The 9322-nt window shown below is 35.6% G+C and overlaps 1 pseudogene; it reads left to right on the top strand.

Annotated features, from left to right (window-relative positions):
* Positions 1–8079: 8079 nt before the first annotated feature.
* On the top strand, positions 8080–9021 carry LOC100975759 (small ribosomal subunit protein uS5-like; annotated as a pseudogene).
* The last annotated feature ends 301 nt before the right edge of the window (positions 9022–9322 follow it).

Raw genomic sequence — 9322 nt, 5'->3', positions numbered from 1 at the left:
TTGGGAGGCCTCGGGAAACTTACAATCCTGGTGAAAGGGGAAGCAGGCATGTCTTACATGGCAGCAGGCAAGAGAGAGTGCATGTGTGTCATTGCAGGAAAAACTATTATTTATAAAACCATCAGGTCTCATGAGAATTCACTCACTATCACAAGAACAGTGTCATAATCCAATCACTTCCCTCTCTTGACACATGGGAATTACAGGTCCCTCCCTCAACCAACGGGGATTACAATTCAAGATGAGATTTGGGTGGGGATACAGAGCCAAACCTCATCACCTATTATCACAAAGATATTTCTACATAGTTAGATTTAGCTAAGTTTATCTAATTTTATTTTTCTATTTATCGGACAGATTATATCAGCAATTAGGCTATCTTTTAGACTACTCTAAAATATTTACATACAATTTGAATATAGTTTATTTTGCTCATAAGTTATTTGCAATAAATACTACACAAGCTGAAGTTATCACACTGCTATATTACCTTTATTCATTTATTCCAATGACGTTTGAGAGTTTAATATTCGCCATATAATTGGCTCTAAAGTCACCATTTGATTAAAGTTTAGTGCATTGTACTAAAGTTGCAGCCATTGGCTCTAAAGTCATAATCATTTCAACTAGATAGGGGAATGGTGACATTAAAATTCAGTAAAGGATAGAATAAAATGACAAAACCACAGGAAAGGCAGGCTACTCAAATGGAGGTGGATGGGTTGGGAGTGACTGGGGCAACAGTACCAGGTTTAAATGAAGATGGAGTAGTAAACATATACCAAAGCTCTGATGATGATAGAGTCCATCTAAATAGGAAAGATACACTATCCCTAAAGGAAGGTAAAAACATTTAAAGTATTTCTCTTTGTCAACTTCTCACTTGCTTTTCTTTTTCCTATTTAATTACAACAAATTAATTATATTCCTGCATAGTAATTAGATCAGGGCTTTCTACATTTTTTGTTGTTGGTAGTGAAATTTTCAGAACCTATTTCTCAAATTTGTTAAGGATGTTGATATTTATTGACATCAGCCCTTTTAATAATATTTATTTTAAAAATAAATGTATGTATTTGAATATAATTTTTCTATCTTCTGATGTTATATAAGGATAACTATATTTTTATGGAACTGTTTTTTTGAAGCCAATATTCCAGTTTCTCTCAATTCTGAAAAACTCTATTAAAAAAGAAGAAAATTATTATTCATTATCCTCAATAGTGAAATGCTAAATCTTTTGTATGTTTTCTTTAGCATTATTGTTCTTTAGAACGATTGAGGACTTGTAGTTTGTCAAATTTTTTAACAAAATATGTAACGTCTACAAAGACATCACTGCTTCTAATAGAAGAATAAAGAAAAAACACAGCTAAGATGCTCAGTCTCTACTAATATGCAACTTTTGGCATTATTTTATGAGTAAATACCAGTTAGAGTCAAATAATTTTTATATTAGTAGAGTTGTGTATTGTAGAACAGTATTTTAACTATAATAGCTACAGTTATTTCTTTCTATATTTGAAATATTATGTATACGTGTGGGTGGGTATGTATATGTGTTTAAAGAATATAATGTAGGGTAAAGAGAGTGGGGACTTGGATTTTGCTAGACTAAAAAGAAGCTCTACAAAGACTAAAGTAAATATCTCCCTGCTTTACCATTTACCTTGTTTTGATTTAGCTAAAATCAAATCATTTTATTTCCATTCCGGTTTTGTTTCAACACTTGCAAACATCCCCGCCAGTAAGCTTTAAATAGATGGTAAACTTTAAATAGACTGTGTTACCCTTTATTACCCAAGAGATCCTGACTGTCTTCTATGCATTTTCTTTGGTCAATGCTTATTTATTATCTTCTTGCCTAGTTGTTTAGAGCATTCTGCAATTCAGCCAATCTTATTTAATAAAGCTGCACAGATTCTTCAGTACCATAAGTCAAGTGAATATTTAACTGTTACATACACACATAAGACACACACAACTGTACATAAGTAAATATAAAATAGCGGGTAAATAAATATATTTAATTAAAGAGCATACATTCATGTACAAATCACTTAAATAATAAGTAAGCACCTCAGTAGGAAAGATGTTATTTGAAAGTATTTACATTTTGAAATTATTCATGTATGATATACAAAAAAGTCACTAGAGGATAAATTTCTAATTAACATCCATATATACTTTTCTAGCCAGGTTTTAAATTGCAGAGTAACATGTATTAGGGCAAGTTTTAGGAATGAAATGGCACTGGGATATAGCTTATAGTTTCTTGGCTTCTCTCATCCATTTCTATACAATGCTAGCTAAACCAAGCAGTTTAAGAGTATAGAGGATCATTCACAAATTGTGGCAGGTATTCAACCTGCAAATTTCAGAGCTGTCAGGCTTGAGCGTTTCAATCAATTTTGACATCTCCTGGCATTTCCTTTCATATTCTAGCTTCTATAAATACTATCCTTTCTTAGCTGCCATTTTAGGTTCACAGGCTTGTTTCTCCCCCTAACATAAAGAAAGATTATATTTTAACTATTAGCAGGCCTTTTATTTTCTGCCTTTACTCTGGAAAAAAAAGAAAAAAAAATGGTATAATAAATAAACTACCTGATCCTCAAATGCTGTATTGAAAATAAGTGTATTCATAGCTGATGCATTAAAAATGACATATTACATAGCACTTGCAAAAAGAGACATTTCTTAGGAAAATTGTAAAATGTTAAGAACTTTACCATAAAATCCACAATAAGGTAGCATGCCTGTTATTTGAAAGAAATGCTTTCTGATGATTCCCAATAATTATTGGGAAAGATCAGAAAGATTCCCATGTTTACAAATACCCTGGAATAACAGTTGAAATACGGATATTATTACATTTCTTGTTAACCAAATAACTCTATTTTGAAAAAACTAGCTCCATCTAGGTTCCAACTCTATCTTGATTTAACTTCCTAGTATAACAAGGGCTATCTTATAAAGTGCTTTCACTGTAAAAATGTCATAAACTAAAAATCCTAGGAATCTTGAAAAAATAATTTTTAGAATTTTTCAAGTTCTCCTTTAATCACCATTTTAATTTGGTATGTTTTCCTAAGTAGAAATTAAATAAGGCAATGTAACATGTATCATTCCTGGTAAAGTTAGAATGTTTCAGCTAAAGACTTTGGTCGTCTTTTATTGAAAGGTCTTTAAAGGAAAAAAATGATCCAGAAAAGCTGTATTTTCCAGAATCATAAAAAGCCTTAGTGGCAGAGCCAGAAAAATAAACACAGAACTACTCAATAACAGTTCAATATATCCTCTGTATGACCCCATTTTTATGCCAAAGATAGGAAACCTCAAGTGTTTAACCCTGAAACTTAAACTGGCACCTAAAGGGCTTGTATTCTTCCATGGCCAGGGAAACAACTGAGGAATTCCGCTACTATGTAACTGGTGTTTTCATAATCTGGTAGAGATAATTTTAGGTGACTATACACATTTCTGTGACTGGTTTGTTGTAATAGTTTTTCTTTTTTTCAGTATGAATTTTTTCCTTTTACATTGTGAAGAGAAGTACTAAACAGAGAGCTTGAGGAGTCTTTTTACTTCTTTTTGAAAATCATAGTCATGTTTGTGACTTCTTTTCTTCTCATACTCAAATTTCAATCATTTATGAAAACTGAAGCTTGCTTCCTTCCTAAGTTCCCTTATATATTTTTTAAATTCCTGTAATTTCATTCTTATTCAGGCCCTTAGCACCTGCACACACTGTACTAAATAGCACTCCAATGGTCTTTTTTGAGTTTTTCTCTTACCTTGGCTATCCTGCCCAATTCCTGTCTTAAGAGCAAAATTTTATTTTATTTTATTTTTTATTTGTTTTTAATTAAATGTTCTTTGTTCTTTTACTCATTAATTTATTCTATTCAGTAAGTTTTTAATGTTTTTATTTGCTTATTTTATTTTCACATTATTTTATTTATTTATTGACCTACTTATTTCTGAGATAGGTTCTCTCTCTGTCACCCAGACTGGAGTGCAGTGGCGTGACCTTGGCTGACTGCAACCTCCACCTCCCAGGCTCAAGCAATCCTTCCATTTCAGCCTCGTGAATAGCTGAGACTACAGGCATGCACCACCATGCCTGACTAATATATTTTTTTCTTTATATTTTTCGTAGAGGCTGGGTTTCGCCAAATTGCCCAGGCTCATCTCAAACTCCTGCCCTCCAGCGATTGGCCCATCTCAGGCTCCCAAAGGGCTAGGACTACAGATTTGAGGCACTGGCCCCTGCCTATTTTTATTCTTATTTCGATAGATTTCAGAAAGCACGTGGTACATGGTTGCATGGAAAAGTTCTTTAGTGGTGATTTCTGAGATTCTGGCGCACCTATCGCCCTAGCAGTGTACACTGTATCCAATGTGTAGTCTTTTAGCCCTCACAACCCCACCATTTCCCCCCGAGTCCCCAAAGTTCACTATATCATTCTTATGCCTTTGTATCCTCATAGCTTAGTTCCCACTTATAAGTAAGAACACACAATGTTTGGTTTTCCATTCCTGGGTTACTTCACTTAGAATAATGGTCTGCAGCTCCATCCAGGCTGCTGTGAATGTCATTATTTTATTCCTTTTCATGGCTGAGTAGTATTCTGAGATATATATATCTATATATAGTATATCTATATATATCTATATTCTATATATATAGATATATACATATATACACACCACATTTTCTTTATCTACTCATTGGCTGATTGGCAATTAGGCTGGTTCCATGCTTTTGCAATTGTGAATTGTGCTGCTATAAAAAAGCATTTGCAAGTATCTTCTTCGTATAATGACTTATTTTTCTTTGGGTAGATATCCAGTAATGGGATTTTTTTGATCAAACACTAGTTCTGCTCTGAATTCTTTAATGAATCTTCATACTGTTTTCCATAATGGTTGTACTAGTTTACATTCCCACCAACAGTGTAAAAGTGTTCCTTTTTTAACCACATCTACACCAACATCTGTTATTTTTTAATTTTTTAAATGTGGCCATTCTTGAAAGAGTAAGGTGGTATCACATTGTGGTTTTGATTTGCATTTCCCTGACCATTAGTGATGTTGAGGATTATTTCATATGTTTGTTGGCCATTTGTATATCTTCTTTTGAGAAGTGTCTATTAATTTCCTTTGTCCACTTTTTGATGGAATTATTATTATTATTATTGTTTTGCTGATTTCTTTGAGTTCCTTGTAGATTCTAGATATTAGTCTTTTGTTGGATGCATAGTTTGTGAAGATTTTCTCCCATTCTGTGGGTTGTCTGTTTACTCTGATGATTATTTCTTTTGCTATGGAGATGCTTTTTTATTTAATTTGGTCCCATCTATTTATCTTTGTTTTTGTTACATTTGCTTTCAGGTTCTTGGTTATGAGCTCTTTGCCTAAGCTAATGTCTATAAGAGTTTTTCCAATGTTATCTCCTAGAATATTTATAATTTCAGGTCTTAGATTTTAGTCTTTGATTCATCTCGAGTTGATTTTTGTATAAGTTGAGAGATGAGGCTCCAGCTTTATTCTTCTAGGTGTGGCTTGCCAATTATCCCAGCATCATTTGTTGAATGTGGTATCCTTTCCCCACTTCATGTTTTTGTTTGCTTTGTCAAAGGTCAGTTGGCTGTAAGTATTTGGCTTTACTTCTGGCTTCTATATTCTGTCCCATTAGTCTATGTGCCCATTTTTATACCAGTTCCCATGCTGTTTTGGTGACTATGGCTTTATAGTATAGTTCAAAATTGGGTAAACTGATGCCTCCAGATTTGTTCTTTTTGTTTAGTCTTCCTTTGATTATGCAGGCTCCTTTTTTGTTCCATATGAATTTTAGGATTTTTTTTCTTGTTCTGTGAAAAATGATGATGGTATTTGGATGGAGTTGCATGGAATTTATAGATTGCTTTTGGAAGTATGGCCATTTTCACAATATTGATTCTACTCCTTCATGATCATGAATTTAAAAATTCTTTAAACTGAACAACATCAGTGACAAAACATATCAAAGCCTATGAGACACAGCAAAAGTGGCGCTAAGAGGAAAGTTCATAACATTCAACGCCTAAATCAAAAAGTCCAAAAGGGCAGAAATAGACAATCTAAGGTCACACCTCAAGGAACTAGAGAAGCAATAACAAACCAAACTCATGCCTAGCAGAATAAAAGAAAGAATAAAGATGAGAGCTGAACTAAATGAAATCGGAACAAAAAAAATACAAAAGATAAAACAAAAAGCCTGTTCTTTGAAAAAAAAAATTGATAGACTATTAGTCATATAAACCAAAAAAAGAAGTGAGAAGATCCAAATAAGCTCAATTAGAAATGAAATAAGAGATTTACAACTGATACCACAGAAATACAAAAGATTTCTCAAGGCTACTACGAACACTTTTATGCATATGAACTAGAAAATCTAGAGGAGATGGATAAATTCCTGGAAATATACAATCCACCTAGATTAATTCAGGAAGAAAAAGAAACTCTGCACAGACCAATAACAAGTAGCAAGATTGAAACAGTCATAGAAAAAATGCCAATAAAAAAAGTCTAGGACCAGATCAATTCATAGCTGAATTCTATCAGGCATTCAAAGAAGAATTGACCACCAGTCTTACTGAAATTATTTCAAAAGATAGAGAAAGAGGAAATCCTCCCTAAATCATTCTACGATGCCAGTATCACCCTAATACCAAAATCAAGAAAGGACATAACATTAAAAGAAAGCTACAGGACAATATCATAGATGAACGTCGATTCAAAAATACTTTAAAAAAACTAGCTAACTGAATTCAAAAAGAAAATTCACCATGATCAAGTGGGTTTCATACCAGGAACTCAGGGATGGTTTAACATCTGCAAGTCAATAAATGTAGTATATCACACAAACAGAATTAAAAACAAAAATCATATGATCATCTCAATGATATAGAAAAAGCATTTGACAAAATCCAGCATCTCTTGATGACTAAAACCCTCAACAAAATCAGCATACAAGAGACATACATCAAGGTAATAAAAGCCATCTATGGCAAACCTACAGCTAACATTATACTGAACAGGGAAGAATTGAAAGCATTCCCCCTGAAAACTGGAACAAGACAAGGATGCCCACTTTCACCACTTCTATTTAACATAGTACCAGAAGCGCTAGCCAGAGCAATCAGACAGAAGAAAGAAATAAAGGGCATCCAGATCAGTAAAGAGGAAGTCAAACTGTTGCTAGTCACCAGTGATATGATGGTATCCCTAAAAAACCCTAAAGACTCCTCCAAAATGCTCCTAGATCTGATAAATGAATTCAGTATAGTTACAGGATACAAAACAGTGTACACAAATCAACAGCACTGCTATTGATATTAACCAACAACCAACAACAACCAAGATGAGAATCACATCAAAAACCCAACCCCTTTTACAGCAGTTGCAAAAAATGAAACAAAATTATTTGGTATACACCTAACCAAGGGGGTGAAAGATTTCCACGAAGAAAACTATAAAACGCTGCTGAAAGAAATCATAGACTACACAAACAATTTGAACACATCCTCTCTTCTTTAAAAAAAAACAAACAGTAAAGTCATGAACCCTTCAATCTTCCTTATATTTGATTACAGGTATGTTTACTCTCCATGTTTACTTGTCAAAGTAGATGTAATGAAAGTGTTTTTTTAGGAGACATTAATTGTGAAAACCAGTATCTAGTTCCCCTCTCCTTGCTGGGCATACTTCTTAGCATTCTGGAAGTCATTGGGCAATCAAGATACGCGTTCTGGCCAATGAATTGTGAGTACAACTTGAGTGTGTATCTTCAGAATCAAGGGAATAAAATTGGGCTCTCCAGGACACTTCTCTGTCACCATATTCTGTAGCCCACTTGTTGAAAATGATGTGGCGGATGACGCCAGTGCGGGGGGTGGGGGCGTGTAGGCTCTGGTGGCCCTGGGATGGGCAAACGCGGTGGCTTCCGTGGAGGTTTCGGTAGTGGCATCTGGGGCCGGGGTCGTGGCCGTGGACAGGGCCTGGCCGAGGCTGAAGAGCTCGCCGAGGCAAGGCGAGGATAGGGAGTGGATGCCCGTCACCAAGCTGGGCCGCTTGGTCAAGGACATGAAGATCAAGTCCCTGGAGGAGATCTCTTTCTTCTCCCTGCCCATTAAGGAATCTGAAATCATTGACTTTTTCCTGGGGGCCTCTCTCGAGGACGAGGTTTTGAAGATAATGCCGGTGCAGAAGCAGACCCATGCTGGCCAGCGCACAGGTTCAAGGTGTTTGTTGCTATTGGGGACTACGATGGCCACGTAGGCCTGGGTGTTAAGTGCTCCAAGGAGGTGGCCACCGCCATCCGTGGGGCTATCATCCTGTCCAAGCTCTCCATTGTCCCCGTGCGCAGAGGCTACTGGGGGAACAAGATTGGCAAGCCCCACACCGTCCCTTGCAAGGTGACAGGCCTCTGTGGCTCTGTGCTGGTGCGCCTCATCCCTGCACCCAGGGGCACTGGCATCTTCTCTGCATCTGTGCCCAAGAAGCTGCTCATGATGGCTGGTACTGATGACTGCTACACCTCAGCCCGGGGCTGCACTGCCACCCTGGGCAACTTCGCCAAGGCCACCTTTGATGCCATCTCTAAGACCTACAGCTACCTGACCCCCGACCTCTGGAAGCAGACTGTATTTACCAAGTCTCCCTATCAGGAATTCACTGACCACCTCGTCAAGACCCACACCAGAGTCTCCGTGCAGCAGACCCAGGCTCCAGCTGTGGCTACAACACAGGGTTTTTATACAAGAAAAATAAAGTGAGTTAAGCCTGAAAAAAAAAAAAAAAAGAAAATGATGGGACTTAGAGATAGATATCACATCAATCATTGAACTGTCCTAATGATTCACCTAGGTATGAACAGATTTTGGGTAAGTGAAAAAGAAAACTTAATTGTGTTAAATATGGCAGCATAAGCTAATCAATCCTGAGCAATATATTCATTATAGAAATATACTCTGTGTAATGTATAAATTATCTTCTTTCCCTAAATCTACAGATGAATATCTGTAGATACTGTTTTAACTAGTGTTTTAAAATGTAAGTCTTAATTGGTGAAGAGTTATTACTTCAGTTTTAGCAAGTTTCAATTTCAATTATGCATATTTCTAGTGGGCTGGTACATTTCTTCAGTGTTTTGTTTATACACACCAAAATGAACAGTAATTTTTGGGCTAAATATTAAGTTTATTTCTATCCTTGATATATAGACAGCACAAACATTTAATATTTGTGTTACACATATATACTATAACTTTATTAA

This window comes from Pan paniscus, chromosome 3, assembly GCF_029289425.2.
Source record: "Pan paniscus chromosome 3, NHGRI_mPanPan1-v2.0_pri, whole genome shotgun sequence".
NCBI classification, from domain to species: Eukaryota; Metazoa; Chordata; class Mammalia; order Primates; family Hominidae; genus Pan; species Pan paniscus.
The sequence above is the reverse complement of the archived record's forward strand: the minus strand, read 5'-3'. Positions and strand labels throughout refer to the sequence as shown.